General features: G+C 39.5%; 1 pseudogene; it reads left to right on the forward strand.

The window, feature by feature from the left end:
* The first annotated feature begins 16,609 nt into the window (after positions 1–16,609).
* On the forward strand, positions 16,610–16,728 carry LOC133501542 (5S ribosomal RNA; annotated as a pseudogene).
* The last annotated feature ends 552 nt before the right edge of the window (positions 16,729–17,280 follow it).

The following is a 17,280-nucleotide window of genomic DNA, read 5'->3' on the forward strand; positions in this document are numbered from 1 at the left end:
CTCGACCCCACCTGCGTGGAGTTTGGATGTTTTTCCCGTGCCTGCGTGGGTTTTTTCTGGGCACTCCGCTTTCTTCCCGCATCTCAAAAACATGCAACATTAATTGGACACTCTAAATTGCCCCTCGGTGTGATTGTGAGTGCAGCTGTTTGTCTCTATGTGCCCTCCGATTGGCTGGCAACCAGTTCATGGTGGACCCCGCATCCTGCCCATTGACAGCTGAGATAGGCTCCAGCACTCCCCGCAACCTTCATGAGGATAAGTGGCTAAGAAAATGGATGGATGGATATAATTGTCTCCTTTAAGTTTTTTTCTCTTGATACCTTTTCTTTCCACATCCGAAAGAGCAGCTAAAACAGAGATGTGTGTATGTACAGTACCACTTCCAGTAACCAATGAAATCCTTTTTAGTTGCTAAGGTCATCATCACATTTTTCTTCTTCAACACCTTTGTTTTTTTTTTCTTTGGCTGTGTCAACCAAAACACAGGAAGCTAAAAACACGTATGAAGTGTATCCATTAGATGTCACCAAGTTGAAGTCTTGCGAAAATTGCAGCGGTCTCCTATGACAGAACTATTTTCTTGAACTCTTATCCGTACCACTTTAATTTCCACTTTCCACTGTACTGTTGTGAAAAATTTGTTGACAAGGTGTCGCCGTACTTTCTCACTTACTGTAAGTAACATGTACACAGAGTGGTGCTGGCAGCTTGTTCATTAGGCATAGTAACATTACGACAGGCGGCCTCGCGAAATGCGCTCTTGCCACTGCAGCCAAACATGTGTTCACTGGAAGATGTATCACTGGCCAGCCACTGCGTAGTCCTGCTCAACATCCAAAGCTGTTGCCAGCTTCTTGTGCTTGCGCCACAGGTGGAACAAGCCAGAGAGCGTCCTCTTGTCCCAAGCATGACTCACAGCAGTCATGGGAACTGAAGCTCATCATGTGACCTGCATGGCACACTGAACACAATCGGACACTTCTGGAAACATGTCCACATCCACGAGCCTTTAGGTGGTGGTGTATTAGATCACAGTTTCCGTAGTTTTAGTATACATCACTCTATTTGCTTGTGTCTCATTATTATTATTGTCCAGTAGTTAGATAGTTAGATCTTCCCCAACTATCTGACCCCCACACCGTCCCACATACACAACAGGGATCCATACCAACATTCATTAGTATATGTGTATTATTTAAGAGCAAAATTACCTGGTCTTGTTAAAAAGGGTGAACAACCAAATTAACAAGAAATAGCTTAAACATTAACATGCAACATACGTTGTTGTGGAAGATGTGATTAAAAATGATAAATTGGAGACTCTAAATTGCCTTTAAGAGTGATTGTGAGTGTGAATGCTTGTTTGGTTCTATGTGCCCTGCGATTGACTGGCAACCGGTTCGGCATGCAACCCCACCTCCTGCCCGATAAAAGCTGGGATAGGCTCCGGCATTCCTGTCACCCTTGTGAGGATAACCAGCTCCGAAATTGGGTGGATGGATGATTAAAAAAGGGAATTGTTTGGTCACACAGTAGGACCCAACTGAGTGTAAGCCTCAATGCTCCACTTGCTACAAGTCTAGCTACTACATATAAGTATGGCAACAAAAATATATAAAACAAAATTACAAGCCCTCAAGGCTTCACATGTGCACATTTGACACTCATCACAATAGCAAAATGATTGGTTCCAAATGTGAACCAAATTACATCGAGTAATTTGCCTACAAACACACTTCACCTTCATCCACTCAGTGTGGGTGGGATTGCTGCTGGCACAGAGGTTCTCTGTCAAACAAAGCAAAAGAAGGCTGTGTAAGTTGCAGTTTGATCAATTCATGCTGTTGACTGATTGGCCCGCCTGGAGGAAGTCACTCTGGGACAACATCCCAAAGTGTTCTGTTAGACTGTACTATACAGCTCAACAGGTTTTGATGGTACTCATCAATTACAGCAACCATCTTGCGTACTTTAAGGGAGCTAAGAATAGTTTGGGGCATTTTTTTTAAATGTCGTTGGGATTTATATAGTGGCTGACGAGGCAAGTTATTCTTAGCCTCTTCACTTTCGGTGTTACTGTATTGTCATTTAGGTTTGAAGCCGCCATCGAAAAACAGTACGAGTTTTCTCCAAATGACAGCCTGTGTTAGGAAAAATGTGGAGATGAAACATCGAGCTGACAAATGACAACTTGCTGTATTAACCCAGAGTTGAGGGAGCAAAAATGACAATGACATTGTACATATTTTCATCCATCAAAACTTATTAAACTTATTGTACATTTTTAACTGATTGTCCACAGTTTAAGGTTTTTAATTCATGATTTGATTGGCTTAAAACTTAAAGGTTATTTTTGTATTGGTGCTTTGCATGTTAAGAAACATATTTTTGTATGTATTTAAATGGTTTAATTTTACAATAGAATTCCTATTGTTTAAAGCATAGTTGGGTAGAGTACCTACAGATTTTAATCAAGTAAGTCCACTGATTCTTTAAATTATATTTAAAACGGGTCAAGTACTGAGTAACAGGTTAGTAACTTTTGGTTTATTTTTTAAGTAGCATGAAGATCAAATACACAAAAAATATTAAATGAAAATGTGCAAATTTCAATTCTGTCCAACAATATCACTTTAAGAAACACTGTAGTTTTGGGGTTTTTTTTTATAAAAAAAGAAACCTCAGCCAAAATAAATGGTCTAAATTTAACTTCCATTGTAAAGCAGCACAATGAGTTTACCAGGATTAGATGATGAATTAAAATAATAATATAGAATTTATTGGCATTAAACTTCACCAGATGGAATAACCCACATGTATCAGGATCGCTAACATTTGTTTCATTACTCAAAATCAATTTTGAGCTCTGCCAACTTACATCTTGATCTTTAGTGCTATGCATGCATTCCAGATGGCTTTTTCTCCCTGCTCCTTTTGAATGTTCATAACTGTAGTTTAGTTTCCCACGTTGTGGTTGATCTGCTGGCTTTAGTTCACAGAGTATTATTACATTTTGCAAATGTAGACATAGACATCCTCTTTTATCTTTCTCAAGCTCCAAGTGGAGTTGTTGTAGCCTGAACCAGCAACATATTAGCCAAACGTCCTTCTTCTTCATCTTTTCCTTTCAGCTTGTCCCATTCGGGGTCACCACAGCGTGCCATCTTAGATGAACGCATATTTGAAGAGTTTGTTTTCAAAACGAGACATAGGTATTTTTTTTCAGATTTACGAAACTCGCGCCAAAATTATCCAGCTCCGAATGGATAATTTTGGCGCGAGTTTCGTAAATCTGAAAAAAATGCCTATGTCTCGTTTTGAAAACAAACTCTTCATTTGTTTGCCACAGTTTTATGCCAGATCCGCTTCCTGACGGAACCCCTCTGCATTTAGCCAGGAGAGAAGCTGGTATTCCCAGACGGTCTCCCATCAAAGTACTAACCAGGGCCAAACCCACTTAGCTTCCAAGATCTGACGAGCTCGGGCATTCTCAGGGTACCATGGACGTGAGGCACATATTAGCCAAACAGATGACAGCACATTGCACAGTGCTTTTTTTTTTTTTTCGCAGCCCATCCATCCATTTTATATACCAGTAATCTTCACTGGGGTGGTTAACATTAGGGTTAGGCAAATAAGGCACATATAGATTTATGGGCGGAACAGTGGAGCAACTGGTCAGCGTGCTGACCTCACAGTTCTAAGATCCGGGGTTCAAATAAGGCCCCGACTGTTGAAAGTTTTCATGTTTTCCATGTTCCTGCATGGGTATGATCCTGACACTCCGGTTTCCTCCCACATCCCAAAAATAGGCATTCATTGGAGACTCTAAATTGCCCCTAGGTGTGATTGTGAGTGCGAATGGTTGTTTGTTTCTATGTGCCCTACTGATTGGCTGGCAACCAGTTCAGGGTGTAGCCTGCATCCTGCCCGTTGACGTATGGGATGGGATCCAGCACTCCCACCACCCTTGTGAGGATAAGCGGCTGAGAAAACAGATGGATGGATTGTATCGTATAAAAGCTCTATTTCTTCATAAGAATACTGAAGTAAAAATAAAAAAAGTATGTTGCATTAAAACTACTCTGACCAGTACAATTTATCCAAAAAGGTACTTAAGTTCGATGTAGTAAATGCAGCTCGTTACAACTCACTTCTCAAATTGTACTTTTATTTTCATTATTTCTTTATTTTTCTAGGTTTTAAATGTATTTCTTTGTATGTACAGGAAAATGCTTTTTATCATGTAAAGCGCATTGAGTTACCTTGCGTTTGAAATGTGCTATACAAATAAATTTGCTTTGCTTTGCTCTCACTAAAAGGTACAGTAAGAGAGAATGATGATTGTCTTCTTCCATAAAGAGCCAATGAGTCATGAAAATTGGTCCATCATAAGCATGAAATACAGAGTCTCCGCTGTGACGTAAAAGCTTGGAGGAGCCTGCTGTGCATATGGTGTGCATTACACTCAGCAGCATACAGTGTAACTTCATATACAGAGCAGACGTGAAAACACAGCTGTGCAACTTGGGATTCCGGGTTGCTGTTTTCCATGAGCATACTGGCGTCAGTTGACAGCGTAGGCCAAACACGATGGCCTGGTGTTGTGTCTGTGTCTGCTTGTGTGTGTGTGTGTGTGTGTGTGTGTGTGTTGCGGGCGTACCAGAGTACAGTATGTGTGTAGAATGGAGTAAGAGCAATATATATATATATATATATATATATATATATATATATATAAAACTCTGCCCACACCAAAGGCAGGTTTATGTACCACTACACCATCAGTGACTAAGATCCCAGTTTCAATCCCGGACTCGCCTGTGTCCCCGTGCCTGCATGGGTTTTCTCCGGGCACTCCGGTTTCCTCCCACATCCCAAAAACATGCCTTAATTGGTGACTCTAAATTGCCCCTCGGCAACCAATGGCTGGCAACCAATTCAGGGTGTACCCTGCTTCCTGCCTGAAGATAGCAGGGATAGGCTTCAGCACAAGAGCAAACCTTGTAAGCATAAACGGCTCAGACAATGGATGGATGGAGTATTACTGGTGATCAATTGTTAAAAACACTGGAATCTATATATTTCTAATGGGATATGGGACATGAAACATCCCAAAAACATGCAGCATTAATTGGACACTCTAAATTGCCCCTAAGTGTGATTGTGAGAGCGGCTGTTTGTCTCGATGTGCCCTGCGATTTGCTGGCAACCAGCTCAGTGTGTACCCACCTCCTGCCCGTTGACAGCTGGGATAGGCTCCAGCACACATTCAGCACCCTTGTGAAGATAAGCGGCCATGAAAATGGATGGATGGAGATATATATTATAGATATACACACACACACACATACACATAGTGTAAGAAGCTCGGGAGGAGCTCAGTGTCAAGCCGTTGCCTCTGCTCCCGCTCCTGCCTCCCAGATGCCTCCCTGAGGTGTTCTGGGCAAGAGACCCGGGGGACGACCCAGGATATGCTGGAGAGACTATGTCCCATTCAGCTGTTAGGTCAGGTTAGATCTACAGTACAGTATATCTTTTTTATACCCTAAGAGTTTTAGTCGGTCAAAGTAAAGTTTTTAAGCTGTCGCTGTGGTGTCTGAGTATTACAATTCTGAATCAGAATAAGAATCAGCTTTGTTGGCCAAGTGTGTAATAACACAAAAAAAATTCTCAAGCACTCGGTGCTCCCCTGGAACGACATTCAGAACAAAGAACTATAAATGATGATTATTGCGAATCAGAGTTGATCAGTTGAACTGAACAAAGTTTCAAAACATGGGAAAGAAATTTAGACAAAGGACAAAGCACTAATTGAGAGTGTGAGTGAGTGGATACCCAAGCAGTTATTTGTCGTAATCACCGAGTGGTCCCAAGAAAAGAGAACAAAAGTCCCAAAGGTTATGTGGCTGCAAATACATGCAAGTGAATTGACACCCTTTCAAATGCACAATCACTGACAGAAGTGTGCAAGTGGAATTCCTGTACCTGCATCGCAGTAGCTGTACAGTAATGATGTCACAAAAATCCTTAATAACTAATCTAATAACTAAACTAACATTATGAACTGTGGAACCCCTGCCTGGATCCATATTTTTTAAATTTTGTCCTTTTGGCTTCCTTGTCAATCCACTTTATCCCTCTGGATAGTAAGATTCTCAATGTTCTACTGCATGGAATGTATAGATAACCTTTTTTAAGTACTGTGCTAGTTTTTAGTTTCCCTACTGGCCACCAAAACTGTCAATTAAATACATAGTTTCACTGGCTAAGAGGTCAGGATTGCTGCCTGCCATTGTGGGGATCCCAATTCAAAGAATAGAAGGGAAAATGTCAGCTTTGTCAGTGTGAACATAGGGAGGTGTAAAGAATGCAGTGATGGACTATCCTTGAACCTTGAACTGCTCCCCAGATGTCACATAATTCGTCCCCTCCTCCAGTGCATGTCACTAACAATATGTTATGTAGTTGTGTTCTTAACTGCAATGATGGGTTGAATCCATGTTTTCATGACAATAAAACTGATCTTCCTTTTTCCCTTCAGACTACACCTCCCCTTCTCACTTTATATTGGAGTTTGATTGATATATATGGGTTCAAAATCATTGAAATACAGATGTTTCTGTTAAATATAAATCCAATACATTATCATCTTCATTCATCGTGAAATGCCCACTTAATATTTTGGATAAAGAGTGGTTAACGTTGTTGTTGTTACCTGGTGATTAATCAGTGCCACTGCTATGTCCCAAAAATAACTGTGGAAGTCGTTGATTGAATCGTATATTTTCACACCATAAAATTAAAGCAAGACTGAAATCACTCGAATTTGAAGGTGTGATCTTGTGGAGACATCATGTCTACCATAGCTACTGTCAAAAACTATCGCGCACTTATATTGGATGGTTAATGGCATTACGTAACCAATTAGTAAATCCAAGGTTAATTTACCAAACAGCCCAGTTTGTGGTATCTTTGAAGAGCATTCCCATGTAAATCATAGCCTGGATACCAGTAAATGCTGTCAGTGTGTGGGTCCCGATGTTCCAGAAGTTTCAGAAACCTTCTCTCGCTCCAGCTTTTAGCATTTTCACTAAATGTAGGAGGAACACCCTGCTGAGTATCTCTCTGCCAGACCTCTGTGTGTGTTGGCCATGCACCAACATACACACACATGCGCACAGACACACACAGACGCGCACACGCATGCACAATCCAGGTTGTGGATGACGCACCACACCCTTCCAATCTGTCTAATGTATGTTTCCAGTACCGGACTCGACATTGGCCCCGAAGTGCAAAACACAACAGCAAACTAATCACAACGAACAATAACTAAACACAACAACAGATCAAAAAACAACAAATACCTCAACATAACGACAAAAAAGTTAATGTAACTGCGAATCACGAGTCACAACATCAAATAACTAAATAAATCAGCAAATAAAAAACTACAACAGCAAATGAATAAAATCAAAAACAAAAGCAAGCTACCAGAAGAGGTAAGTACTGGCGTGGGAGATAACACTCAGCACTGATTGGACGAGAAGGATGACTTCATTGAATGCTTTGACAAGAAAGGTATTCCACGTCTGGTGTGATGTTTGTAATGAGCTTTACCAGTGATTCAAACGTGCCTGTGCTATCAAATAATTTTTTGACTCGGGGCAAGTGTGGTCGATCACAGCAGGTTTTAAATCTTTGCTGCTACACTGTTATGTACTGTATTGGCTGCTCACTCAGTAGCCACCAAACCTTTTCAAGAAAAGGGGAGTTGGGTTTTGTAATGTACATCTGCACTGCTTAGCTTGTCTCCTATAGATATGCTCAGGACTAAATAACAGCATTAAAATAAGTATGCACATGTGGCAACACATTTACTGTAAAAGATATTGAGCTGCACAGAGAGGGACGACTTAATTGGTGTCATCCAATCAAATCATCCCTCTCATCCAATCAGCAATAAGTTTCATCCTCGACCAATACCTACCTTTTCCCGCAGGTTATTGTTCTCTGTTTTTCATTTGCTGTTATTTTTCATTTGCTCTTGTGTTCAGTTACATATTGTTGTGATTTGTTATCTGCTGTTGTTTTTAAATTTGCAGTTTTGTTTAGTTATTAGTGCTTCACAACCGGTGGAACAATGGAACGTCTGATTAGAGTGTTTGCCTCATAGTTCTGAAGACCGAGGTTAAAATGCCGACCCTATTGAAGTAAATATGTGCCACCAGGATTTGAATTAAAAATACCACTGAATGTATGCACTATGTGATGTCACGTGACTAAGAAAGCATAACTGGATTGACTGGGTATTGGGTTCTGACCTGAAGTATTCCTGCCTTTTTAATAATGAATTTAGATGGTACATTTCAGACATCAAATTGTAGCCAGTTGAATCTCAGGAGAATTTTTTTCATATGGCTAATTTTTTAACATTGAAAAGTTAAACTGAAAAACAACTATTGAAAGTGTGATCACTTTGAAATAATGTCAATTTTACAACATGAAATTTTCAGTGACATTTTTAATTCAAATCCTGGTGGCACCTATTTACTTCCATACGACCCTGCCTGTGCGGAGTTTGCATTTTCTCCTCATGCCAGAGTGGGTTTTCTACGGGTAGTCCGGTTTCCTCCCAGACACATTTTGACAGGTGTGACTGAGGGTGTGAATGGCTGTTTGTCTCTATGTGCCCTGCGATTGGCTGGGAACCAGTTCAGTGTGTACCCCGCCTCTTGCCCCAAGATAGCTGGGATAGGCTCTAGCACTCCCACAACCTTCGTGAGGATAAGCAGCCCAGAAATAGGGTAGAATTTTCACAACCTTAATTGCCAAACACAAAATCATCGCAAACTGATAGCAAACTATCAAAATGATCCAGGTACATCTTTTCACGTCAAAGTGTGTTCTGCGACAATTCTAGGACACGCCACATGGTGAGAAAGTGGTGTAGAGGTAATGATGACTCCTTGCTTCTGGAGTGCACCTTCAGATGATTGGCAGATTTAGGTCAGGCAGACAAGAGAATGTAGGTCAGAGAGGTCACCCTGGAATTAAAGACCAGCAGGGTGTGTCACATTTTTCCCAGCAGGAAAATTTTAATGCATGGAATCTCTCCTTTGGAATGTCTGGAAGTAGGATCTCAGACTAATTGATCTTACAGCATCATAGCTGGTGTCCACACATGTTCATCATGATGGGTGTCCAAACACCTTCACCCTCACAGACAAAACAAATCCACACCTTGATCGAAAATGATACACAGTCAAGTCCACAGAAACTGCTGATGTCTTTGATGAAAAAAAGGTGTAGCCAATAGAAGCTATACAGCACACAAAGAGAGCTACAGGATTCTCGAGAGATCTGAATACTGTATGTACAAGATTTGCCTTTTGGCTTTTCTGAGGCCCATTTAACCTAGTTTTAAAGTCTTCCCTTTTAAAACTACAGACTCTTAATGCCTCTGCGTTGTTTATTGTTGCCAGATTGTCTGGCCAGCAAACTGTCTTCCCAGACAGGCACGAGGGAAAAAGCTCAATGAAAATAATATTAAAAGGGAGAAGAAATTGGTGTTTTTTTTGTTTTTTTTTTTAATCACAACTTTCATTTTTTGATAGTTTTAGTTCAGGCACAACATTGTGGAGGGCAAAACAAAAACGAACTTGAAAACCTTATGAACAAGTGTTATGTTTTGAATCACAAACATATTTGGCCCTGGTATGCTTGCTGTTCAGACTGGCGTCTTGAGCATTCAACAAAACATTTTCACCATCCGTGAGAATTTGTCTAACAAATAAAAAAAAAATTGTATTGTCAAGTGGGATTTCCTCCACTGCATGCACAAACACAGACATGAAACGAGCCACTTCCGATGCACGTATCAGAACAAAATCTTACATATTGGTGATTTACATTTCCTTTTCACTGTCATTTTAATACTAATTGATGTCTTTGAATGTGCAACATTCAAATGAGATGAGGTAAACAAAAAAATAATAATAATTCTAGCACAACAGAATTGGATTTCAGCATTTAGATTTGCTCCAACAAACTACACCTTCCTCAGTGATCTTATCAGAGTCTGTTCTAAACATGTATGAACACAGCCTCACATCTGGATATGAAACACTTAAAGGCACCTTTTGCACTGCCCAGGCACTCTGACTCCAAGCCATGAGACAACGTAATCCCATGACCTCTCCTCGGGCTCCCTCCTGACTTACTTATGACTGTGGACCCCCTGCCTGACTCCAATCTTCATGTTTGTTTAAGTTGCCCCACATTTCCTGGATTCATTTTTTTAGTCTCACTTTTCTAAGCTCCTAACATAGTAACACCTTGCCCAGCCTCATTTTTAACTGTTAACATGTTCCACGTGAACATATATTGTGACATAGGAATAATAAATGACCTCTCTGTAGAAGTATATATTCGGAAAATTTTCAATTTCTGCACCTGGTCCGCCACCATGGCAGCAGTTAATAATGGGGGCCACATGCTTTACTAGACATCTACTAAATGTACTGTATATCCCATCCATAAACTCATTTTATATCCTGGCAACGTGTCCCAAAAGGTCACTTCATTACCCTCAGGTTTCTGTGACATCACCAAAAGTTCCAAAATTCTACGTGTCTGTACTGTAACAACCATCTTTACTACAGACATGAAGGCCTGAATCATAACATAGGAACATTTGAGCTATTTTGAAACATTAAAAAATTTGATTTATTTATCAGTTGTTTGTGCAGTGAACAAACAACAAATTCTTCCAATTTATGGAATTATGTCATCTAAGGTTTTCTCTATGAGATTATATTGAAGTGTTTCAAGTGCTTGTACAATTTTCTGTTACAGAATGTGAACAGAGCCAAGAAACAGTGTGAAGGTTTTGGTTATCTGGTTGATGCACAAGTTTGTTTTCTTTGTTTTTCCCTTTTTTTTTTTTTTTTTTTAAGACAGAAATAGATCAAAACCCAACACCTGCTCCCCCACAAGTGTAATCTTGTGATTTGACATTACAGGCAAGGTACATTGTACCTTGTTATGGTCAATCTCGTTTTCATGTAACCAACAAAAGCAGAGAGCAATTAATCAAAGATGTCTCAGGACTGAAGTAGAAAGAGGTTTAATTCCAAAGATATAGTTGTACAGCCATAAAATGAGAAAGGGGCTTTGGGGAAAAAAATCCCATTCTAAACATTGTTTAAGGGAAGAGAAACCATGACGTTTGCCAGAGGGTGAAACTAAATACTAATTGAAGGAAGAGTGAGACTGTTTTTATAAGTTCACTGACATTGCAGACAGCAGAAAATTTACTTTTGCAAAAGAAATTAAGTCATGGTATGTTTAATATTTCAAATTAATCTCCACCACAAGAAGATTCAATTACATTTATTTGTGTATTTATATGTTGCAAAAATAGCCACAACTTCCATGTCGATATGGCCTAATTTAAATGCAAAATGGAAAGTTGTTTTGAAAGCAACATTCTTTATGTAACCACTGATTAATCAAATACAAACTTAAGACAATAGTTGATAAGAGGCAGTTTACAATATGGACTGGTTGCCAGTCAAAGGAAGCTTTAAATCGTGATTTTGAAAAACATTTAAAGCAAAGCAAAGCAAATGTATGTATATAACACATTTCATACCCAAGGTACCGTAACTTCTCGAGAATAATGCATCCTGAAGTATAATGCACACCCCCAAAGTTGACCTAAAAAAATCAGGAAAACCCTTCTACCAATGTACAATGCGTACCATTAATTTGCTGCTACCCATATGCTCAAAATATTGGGAATTATCTGTATTTATATTATGTTAGGTTTGTACTTGTATTGTTTTTCAAAAAACTTTCTGTACAACAATCATTAATAATAATCATTGTACATGTGCTGAAAAGTATATGTTTACTTTATTTTACCACTCTATGTACCTGTATACAACTATACAATGTGATTATATTTTTTATTTTTCATCCATACCTAAATATAATGTGCTCCATTAACTTTTTGAAAATATTTTTGGAAAAATTTGCACATTATTTTTGAGAAATTACGGTAATTAACTCAATGTGCTTTACTTGTTTAAAAGCACGGACAAACAAATATATAAATCATTTGAAACTGCGAATAAAAATCAAAATAAAAGTATAATTAAATAGGCATACAGTGGGAAAAATATGATTTAAATTGTAAATATTCTAAAGAGTTTGAGAAAAAAGGCAACATTTTAACCTGGATTTAAAAATTTTACACTTGGGGCTGACGTCACCTCTGTTGGCAATGTATTCCATTTGTGTGCAGCATAATAGCCAAATGGTGCTACACCATGTTTGCCTTGGACTCTGCGCTGCACTATTTGACCTGAGTCTGTCGATTTTCAAGCCCTACTGGGCCTACATTTCATTAGCATGACTTTTATGTCTGATTGATTCCTGCTCGGTGATCTTGTCGATATCTGCCCTGCGACTGACTGGCGACCAGTTCAGGGTGTAGGCTGCCTTTCCCCGAAGCTAGCTGGGATAGACTCCAGCTTTCCCGCAATGATATGACATGACATTACTTTTACGTATTCAGGACCTAAACCATTTAATGATTTATAGACCAGTAGCAGAACTTTATATTCTATTTTAAAGCTGACCGGAACCCAGTGCAAGGACTTTAGAGTGAGTTATATGCTCTGACGTCTTTGTTCTGGTCAAAACCAGAGCTGCAGCATTCTGAATGAGCGGTGCCTGTTTAATGCTCTTTTGGGGGAGTCCAGTCAAAAAACCATTACAATAGTCAAGTCTACTTGAGATAAAAGCATGGATGAGCTTCTTTTGGTCTGCTTGACACAAGACTTCACTCTGGATATGTTCTTCAGATAGTAAAAGGCAGTTTTAGTAGCTGATTAGATGACTGTTGAAAGTCAGGTCAGAATCTATCAGAACACCACGTTTTGAACGTCATCACAGTAATCCTCTTTTCATTATATATGTGTATATATACAGTATACCCACCATCATACAGTCTACTATAATGACACAGGGCAAAGTGCAGGGTTATCCCGGAGTTGTACCTGGATATGTCAATCCATTGCAACCAGGTAAAATGTACTTTCATACTGATGTGAAAAGTTTGAAAACATACTGTATTTTGTCTGAGGAAAGAAGGTACAAGGATCAAACTAAGCCGGCCAGCCATTATCTGAGCCGCTTATCCAAACGAGGGTCTTTGGGCAAGAGGTGGGGTACACCCCAAACTGGTTGCCATCCAATCGCTGGCAAGCCAAGAAAACTGATATAATTCTAAGGCCCCAGGTGACCAATTACATTTTCATCTGGCAGCATGTTACAATGTCCTGTGATCAGCTACTTCATTCTGAACACTGCACTCTAAACTTTAATGTTGAATTGTAAAAAGATGTAATGCATGTTTAATACATGCAAAGAAGAAAACAAGTAAATCCAAGATACAGTGTAAGGGGATTCTGGAGTCTAGAAGTTCTTTAATAAGGCATAGAAAGTAAAAGAAAAAATAAAATATGAAACTGCATGTTGACCTGAACTGAGGTAACTCCCAGTAAATTGAGGTTGTTCGTGATGTTAGACTTGCTATTTATATAGCAAAATTCTGTGCATAACTTTTACATATTTTCCCCCGAATTTCCAAAACCCACAGCCTCAGGGGCATTTGGGGTTCTACTTTAATGAGATTGCCTGCCCGACCATGCAAGGTATAAACCACTTCTTACTCAGTTTAGTTATTATAGGCTCCAGTTACGTATGTTTCTAATCAGTACAAGTTGTACATAAAATAGATGGATGAATACATAGATGGATATATGAAAAATAATACATTCTGTGGCAATTTTTGTATTTATCCTGTCTTCACAAGTGTCAATAATTGAGAATAAGATCAAATAATGACAAATAAATTGTTCTACTAATTATAGTGGCTCTTGTAAGTTCAAAAGCCAAGACAAAATTCTTGTGAGAACGGCCAGGAGGATGTGCTCAAGACTGGTGTGCAAGTCATGTTTATTGGCACTTTCAAACGGGTCTGGCCTTGTTTATGTTCAGACTTATTCCCGTACAACCTGAAACTCCACTGTCCAAATATAATACTACTTAATGTGGAATTGTTTTATTGTGATGATGAATTTCTCTCACCATCCAAGATGGTTGCACCCATTTATTCCCCTAATTGCTTATGTATTGCTTCAGATCTGTCCAGAGGCAGTTTGACACAAGAGTCCTAAGAAAATCGATAATCCTCTTAGAAATGTCCAGCATTAACTGAGAAATTACACAGAATGACAATAAATCATGCTCTGGGGACCACAGCTTACACCAAAATGTTCAAAGAGGTTTGAGAAATTTTCCCCTTTCCAGTAGATAAATGTGAAAGCAGACATCCAAGCTTGAGCTCCAGTGTGCAGAATGATATACAGTACTCTCTGTGCAAATGTCAACAGAAGTAATAAAAAACATAATGAGAGAAGAGGGACTGCATTTCCATGGCTCAAGCTAAATCTGTTTTATGAAAACATGCAGCAAGATAATTCCCACAGTTTCCTTAAATTATTTCAAATATGACACTCCTCGTGGAGAATTCAGATCAATGCTAGGTCGAGCGGCGTATAGGTGACCAAGTGTACCATACGTAATCTCCACATATGCCACACAACCACATACACAACCATTTGGTTTGTATGGGGGGGAAAATATTTAGATTGCAGAATTTTGTGGAGGGTGACACGGTGTGTGACTGGGTAGCACATTTGCTTCATAATTCCGAGGACCCGAGTTCAAATCTGGCCTCACCTGTGAGGACTTTGTATTTTCTCCTCATGCCCATGTGTTTTTTCTCCATGTACTCCGCTTTTCTCTCACATACCAAACACATATATGGTAGGTTAATTGAAGACTAAATTGTCTCGAGGTATGACTGTGAGTGTGATAGCTTGTTTGTCTATGTGTGCCCGGCGATTGGCTGGCGACCAATTTAGGGTCTACCTCATTTCCCACCCAAAGTCGGCTGAACGTAACACAGTTAAAAGTATATATGTTTTGTTTATATTTATAATCACACGAAATTTGTAAATAGTTGCCTGACATATTAACCCTGAGTGGAATGTTGCAATTAAGTACCGCCCTTGCACCCCCACATATACTTAGAGGGGACAGATCCTCCCGTAATAAGCTCTGTGACCGTTTTCACCCACCCTCTTTTCGACTATGTATGTTTTGGTAAGTTACATCTTGGCTGAGGAGTATTTTCACTTTGTAGTATGTATAGAGGTTAACATTGTTAGACTTGTCTAGGTCCTAACTTGATGCTACAGAAACTACAAAGTGTTTACTTCGCCTTGTTCATGGCAGGTTCGTTCATTAATATGTCGGGTATTTTTTCTTTTCGACGAAGTATGTTTTGGTCCTATCTTGATGCTACAGAAACTCCAAAGTGTTTGTTTCGCCTTGTTCATGGCAGCTGTGTCAAATAAATGGAGATTGCCGCCGGGTTGAATCCTGTGACACGACATGGTCTTTAAAACTACAAAAAAACAGAGGTCCACCCGTCAAATGAAGAAGGTGCCAGCTCAACTGTGACCCTAGTGAGGATAAACGGTTCATAAAATGTATTAATGGATATTCTGGTGCTGATCTGCCTTAACCACCAAAGGCTAACAATATAGTGCATTGGTTCAACACCAACTCAGCTATCTTCTTGAAACTGACCTAATTTTTCTGTCATATCCGTCTGTCCATCAGAGTTCCTATGTGGATTAGGTTAGCCAGACTAGTGTGTTGGTGTTTTTTGGGGGGGTATACAATGCCTCTACATGACCACATACTAACAGGGTGGGGATTCATATCCTGTCAGGGGAGTAAAAAGTGATATGTAGCAAAGACTGCAGGGGATAGAAAAAACGGTTAGGGTCAACAAAGGAGTACAAGAAAAAAGGTCAGAAAGGAAAACTTAAATTGGAAGCAGAGGAAATGGAAAGACTGGCGATGAGTTGTTTTGATTCAGTTTTTCATTAATTGTATTCTTTTATTCCATGGAGCAATATTTCATTTCATTACTTTTCACAGAAAAACAATACACAGGCTCTGCACTGTCTAAATCATCGTTTGTATGAATGCAAGAACCTTACCTTCTGTCCCAACACCAAGTCGCTAATGAATGAGCTACCGCTGGCCTAAATTGTGTTGTTGATCTGAATGCGAACATTTTATGTGTCCATATTACCTAGGGAATACACTGCCTGATCGTCCCATTCTAACTAATAATTTAAACATATCATTCTCACTGAGATCAGATGCTCACATGTGGCTCAACCTGTGAGAAATGGGTTATTTTCATTGAAGGATGGAAGCAAACTGTTGTTGCTGAGACAGTAAAAACATTGCTCATCTTATGTGGCCTTCTGATAGGATACATTCTGGGAGAAGAGAAACACGGTATTTCTCTACAGCTGCTAGAAATATGTAATATACTCATTTGAGACGAGGCAATCGGAAGCTGTTTTGAAGTGTGTGGATACTGTTCTGTTTAGACATACTGTATATCAGTATGATTGATTAAATTTTATTATATTCTCACTTTTTAGCTTACGGCCATGCTACCCTGAGAACGCCCGATCTCGTCAGATCTCGGAAGCGAAGCAAGTTTGGTCCTGGTAAGTACTTGGATGGGAGACCACCTGGGAATACCAGGTGTTGTAAGATTCTCTCCCCGGCTAAATGCAGAGGGGTTGCATCAGGAAGGACATCCGGCGTAAAAACTGTGCCAAACAAATATGCGTTCATCTAAGAAGACGCGCTGTGGCGACTCCTAATAGGACAAGCTGAAAGGAAAAGAAGGTATTGGCACTGTTTTCTACCCAAACAAAACTGTTGTCAGAAGATGCTGCCACGCCCCAATCACAGCCACTTTACTTTACTTTGAAAAATTGTATTAATTATCCATGAAATGCAGATTTTACACATTTGCTGTAAATTCTGCTTCCAGACGTGATTAATAACCTACTGACATGAAAGCAAACAGGTTATTACATGCCATTATTCCAGATAGAAACTTGTTGATAAAAACTGCTGAAAATACATCCATGTTTTCACCACATTCTGAAACCCCCACCCAGCGATGTAGACATACCAAGAATCATTGTGGTGAAATTTTACTATTTCTAAGCAAGATAAGACGTCTTCCTAAAGCTACTCGCATGGCTGCACTTACCCTACATGGTGATAGAGAGTATTTTCCCAGATTTCACAGCTGCA

Source organism: Syngnathoides biaculeatus, chromosome 5 (genome assembly GCF_019802595.1).
Source record: "Syngnathoides biaculeatus isolate LvHL_M chromosome 5, ASM1980259v1, whole genome shotgun sequence".
Classification (NCBI taxonomy): domain Eukaryota; kingdom Metazoa; phylum Chordata; class Actinopteri; order Syngnathiformes; family Syngnathidae; genus Syngnathoides; species Syngnathoides biaculeatus.